Here is a 6000-nt window from a genome sequence, read left to right as displayed (position 1 = left end):
TACCTGTAGACATAGGGAATAGGTGAGGATATTTATGTTTTATCTCTTCTTTTGCTTCCCAGGTCATCTCTTCTCGATTCTTATTTTGCCACAATACTTTGATGGAAGCTACGTCCTTAGTTCTCAACATCCTAATCTATCGATCCAAGATGGCGATAGGTTTTTCCTCGTAGGATAATTCCTCTGTGACCTAGACATCATTTATGAGAAATACTCTGGATAGGTCACCAGTACATTTGTGAAGCTTCGATACATGAAAGACTGGGTGTACTGCTTCCAAATCGGATTATAGGTCCAACTCATAGGAAACTTTGCCTATTCTACGAAAAATATGATAAGGACTAATTTATCTTGAGCTAAGCTTCTCTTTCTTGCCGAACCTCACCACCCCTTTATGGGTGACACCTTTAAGAACACCCAATTATCAACTTGAAATTTTAAAGGTCAATGTTGATTATCTGCATATGATTTCTGTCGACTCTGGGCTGCTAATAACCTCTCCTAAATGAGCTTCACCTTCTCCACAGCTTGCTAAAGCATGTCTAGGTCTATTAGTCGTGTTTCACCAATATCAAACCAACCAATAGGTGATTTGACGCTTCCTTCCATAGAAAGCCTCATATGGTGCCATTTAGATGCTAGAGTGATAGCTATTAATATAGGCAAACTCAATAAGTGGCAAATGATTGTCTCAGCTACCTCTAAAGTCAATAGCGCAGGCCCACAAAATATCTTCTAGTATTTGCATAGTATGCTCGGCCTGTCCATCAGTCTAAGGGTGAAATGTTGTACTAAGACTCACTTGTGTTCCCAAACCTTCCTGTAACGATCTCTAAAAGTTGGTTGTGAATTGGTCTCCTCTGTCTGAGATAATAGATGTGGAAACCCCATGAAGTCTTACTACTTCCTTGATATATAATTTTGCATAGTCCTCAGCTGAATTTGTAGTCCTAACTGGAAGGAAGTGGGCTGATTTTGTCAGCCTATCTATAATAACCCATAAGGAATCATACTTCTGGAGAGTACGAGGTAAGCCTGTAATGAAGTCCATATTAATTGCTTCCCATTTCTAAGTTGGGATTTCCATCTCCTGTAGTAGCCCACGAGGCTTCTGATGTTCAATTTTAACCTGTTGGCAATTCGGGCATTGGGCTACGAACTCTATTATGTCTTTCTTTATGTTATCCCACCAATATAGACATTTGAGGTCATGATACATCTTTGTTTACCCAACTTCTTCTAAGGCTAGAAGTCCACTGGAAGACACCGGATGAACAGAATAATGGGCAAAGTGTGCCTCTCCTATCACTTGTTATCATAGCCCTACAATCTCAGGTACACATATTCTGCCCTCATATCTCAGCACTCCATCAGGTGTGATCTCGAATGGAGTCTTTCCCTTTTGAAGAGTTGCATCCCTATACTGTGCTAGAATAGGGTCCTCGTATTAGCACTACTTTACGTCTTCCATGATAGAGGATTCAACAACCCCTAGAACAGGAATTCTACTATCATTCGAATCAACCAAACAGATTTCAAGGTTAGCTAACTGGCCAATCTCGTAGACCATCTATTTCCGTTCTGGTGGTACATATGCCAATCTACCTACCGATTTGCAACTGAATGCTACAATATTTGCTTTCCCTGGGTGGTATAGGATGTAAACATCATAATCCTTCGGCAACTCTAACCACTTTCTTTGCCATAAATTCAGCTCCTTTTGCTTGAAGATGTATTGGAGACTTTTGTGGTCTGTGTAAATATCAACATGCATGCCATAAAGATAATGTTTCCATATTTTCAATGCATGAATTACTACTGCTAACTCCAAGTCATGGGTAGGATGATGTTTCTCATGCTTTCTGAGCTGCCGGGAGGCATAGGCTATGACTCTACCATGTTGCATTAGTACACAACCTGGGCCAACATTGGAAGCATCACAATAAATAACATAGCCATCTGATCTTTTAGGAAGAATTAGAACAGGGGCCGTAGTTAACTTATATTTCAATAACTGAAAGCTTCGTTCATAAGCCTCGGTCCACTGGAACTTAGCCGCCTTCTGAGTTAGCCTTGTTAAAGGTGCTGAAATGAAGAAAATCTCTCTACGAACCTCTTGTAGTATCCTGCTAGCCCTAGAAAACTATGTACTTCAATAGGTGTTGTAGGTCTCGTCCAATCCCTCACGGCTTTAATTTTCTGTGTATTTACTCGAATACCATCAGTTGCAATGACATGCCCCAAGAATGCTACTGAAGTCAACCAGAATTCACATTTAGAGAATTTAGTATATAACTTCTGGTGTTGGATCAACCCAAGTAACATCCGCAAATGATCTGTATGTTCCTCTTTCAATCGTGAATAGACTAGAATATCATCAATAAAGATAATCACAAACGAGTCTAGGTATGGTTTGAACACCTGATTCATTAGGTCCATAAACACTGATGGAGCATTCGTCAGCCCAAAAGACATTACTCTAACTCATAATGGCCATATCAGGTTCTGAAAGCAATCTTTGAAATGTCTACTTCCCTTACCCATACCTGATGATAAACTGACCAGATGTCTATCTTCGAGAACCACTTGGCTCCCTGTAACTGGTCAAATAAATTATCAATCCTAGGGAGGGAATATTTGTTCTTTATTGTTACCTTATTCAGCTGCCTATAATCAATGCACATTCGAAGCGAACCATCTTTCTTTCTCACAAATAGTACCGGTGCTCCCCATGGTAATGTGTTGGGCCTAATAAAGCCCTTTTCAAATAAGTCTTTCAGCTGCTCCTTTAGCTCCTTCAATTCTGCAGGTGCTATTCTATACGGAGGGATAGATATGGGTTGAGTATCTGGTAACACATCTACAGTAAACTCTATCTCCCATTCAGGGAGAAGATCTGGGAGTTGATTTGGGAATACATTTGGATATTCATTGACTACTGGTACTGACTGAAGAGTCGGTACCTCTACTTTCAGGTTGTACACATGAACTAGATGGTAAATATACCCCTTTCTAACCATCTTTCTTGCCTTGAGGTATGAAATAAATTTACGCCTCGGCGATGCCGTGTTCCCTAGCCACTCGATAATTGGCTCATCTGGGAACTGAAACCAAACTATTTTGTTTCTACAATCTACGTTAGCATGACAAGAAGCTAACCAATCCATACCTATAATAACATCAAACTCCATCATATCTAATTCTATTAAATCAGCCAAGGTAGGACGACTATATACATCCACCAAGCAGTTTCTGTATATTTGCTTTATTATAACAGAGTCTCCTACCGGTGTGGCTACCTTAAATAGTTCTATTAACTTGGGCTTTATTCTAATTCTACTAGAAACAAAGAGGGATTTATATGATAAGGTGGAGCCTGGATCTATCAATGCATACACGTCCTGGGAGAAGATTGATAATATACCTGTAACCACATTGGATGACGCCTCCTGGTCCTATCTACTAGCCAAGGCGTATATGCAATTTGAAGGGCCGCTAGAATTAGAAGCTCCACTCTAGCCTCTACCACGGCCTGTTGGTGTCTGAATACCCTGCCCCATAGGGCACATAGCCACCGAAGAACATGAACCAGAAACCGACCCAGTAGGCTGAGTTGCACCACTTGGAGTACCCCTGAGTGGACATTCCCTCATAACATGGCCTTGACGGCCACAAGAAAAGCAAAAACCTGTAACCAAATGACATTATCCAAAATGAGTTCTACCACAATGGGGACACTGGGCAACGGTGGTCTTGACAGGCATGAACCCTGGTTTATCTATGAACCTGAAACTCTGGAGATTTGATCTGCTCTTGAATATCCTGTGCTATCAAATCTCCCACCTGTGAACTGTAAGGGTGTACTCTGAGCTAGATGGAAAGGATATCTACTATACTACTGAGGTTGTCCACCTCGAAACTCCCCTGAATAACCAACCAACCTAGCCCTCTTATGTTGGCCTCTATCATACCCTCTATCGGGCTGACGCCCTCTATGACGCTCCTCTACCCCTTGGGCGTATGCCTATACCCGAGCAATATTCATGCCTGGATGAGAAGTCATGGCCATACAGCTATCAACCAAATAGAGATCCAACCCCATCACATAATGATGCACCCTATCAGCTATATAAGCTACAATAGTGGGCGCATGTCTCGCCAATGAGTCAAACTCAAGGCTATAATCTTTGATGCTCCTGCCATTCTGCCTCAACTGTAAGAATTTATCAACTCTGGCTCGTCTCATTTCCGGAGGTAGAAAGTGAACAAGGAAGGCTTCTATAAACTCATCTTATTCTGCTAGAGGAGCACCCTCGCCCCTCGATAATTCCATGGACTTATACTAATTAACGGTTACGTCATACAGCCGATACAAAGCCAATTCAACAAACTCAGTCTCCGAGACCCTAATGATTATTAATGTACGTTGCATTTGTTGAATGAACTCCTGTGGGTCATCCGCATGTCTTGACCCATAAAACTCTGGGGGGTTACAAGCTAGGAAGTCATGGACCCTCAAACTATCTTATCTATTTGCATCATCTAGTCCATGCCTCCGAGCCTGCCCTGCCATCAATCCGATCAGCAATTTAACTGCATTTCTCATAGTCTTATCCTCCGCCCCTAGTTGGAGGGTTAGAGGCTCAAGTACTGGAGCTTCAGGATCTGCAGTTGCTTTTTTCCTAAGAGCCTCTAGAGGTGGCGGCGTAGTAGAGCTCGCCGACTGGAGCACAATCCCTGGCATGGACTTGGCACGGGCCCTAGTAACTTTCGTGGTCTGACTAGTTTCTCTCGCTACTGACTTTCCCTTCTAGGCAGTTGTCGCTTTCCTTGGAGGCATTGTTGTAGACCTAATAATCTGTTAGGGAGGAATTATCTTAATACTATAGCTCTATCGCATGATCTTAGATATGAAAGAAAGATAACATCCTAAATGTCTCGTAGCCTCCTGTTTATAGATGTGGTGCACAACACACCGATAAATAATCCTCTATTAGACACGGTCTGTAGACACTCTACGGATGAACTGCTCTGATACCACTTCTATCACGACCTAACCCTATGGGCCATGACTCATGCCCGAACTGGACACTCACGAATACCCCTATTAACGATAATCAGACCATGTATAACTTGAACTTAAGGAAATAGAATGTTGTCTCAAAACTGCCGCAACTTATCAATAGGTAACACAGTACATAAGATGACGAGGCTGGCACTACGAGTGGGAACGTCCCAAAACATACATTATATAGGCACAACCGAACACATATACACACAACCCACACGCATGTCTATAGACCTCTAGGAATAGCAATAGTAACAAATGGCGGGATAGGGTTTCGACATTAAAAGTCAAAGGATTCTTTGTTTAAGTTTAATACATCCATAGTGGAGGAATTTTGGTAAATTTTTCCTAAATATGACACCCGCCGTACCCCTGAATAAATGAATATATACATCAAAAGGTTAGTACCAAAACCTAGCCCCTGGCACAATGGAGCATTTCCGAATCGCTGACTCAAACTCCTATGCTGGCGGATCCCCAAAGCGCGTATATATACCTATGGGCATGAAACACAGCCCTCCAAAGGAAGGGGGTCAGTATGATATATGTATTGTGTATATAAAGCATAACATATCATAAGTGAGATCATATCTGAAGTAGAGATTCAGGAGACAAGTATGTTACTCAAGAAACCACTGTACTTATATCTTGTGAAATAAAATCATGCATGCTTATATCATATATCATATCCGGCCCTTTAGGGTCTCGGTGAATTTATCATATACATGTAGCACCATCATAAGTCCCAGCGCCATCATCATATCATATATATATATATATATATATACTGTACCCGGTCCTATAGTGAGGGACTCGGTGAATTACCATCTCATTGCATCATCATGTCATCATATAGCATACCCGACCCTACACGAGCAGAGTAGTAAGTAATAATGCACAATTTAAATCATTATCTGAGACTCGATGAAGTA

Source organism: Solanum dulcamara, chromosome 10 (genome assembly GCF_947179165.1).
Source record: "Solanum dulcamara chromosome 10, daSolDulc1.2, whole genome shotgun sequence".
NCBI lineage: Eukaryota > Viridiplantae > Streptophyta > Magnoliopsida > Solanales > Solanaceae > Solanum > Solanum dulcamara.
This window is presented reverse-complemented; position numbering follows the sequence as displayed.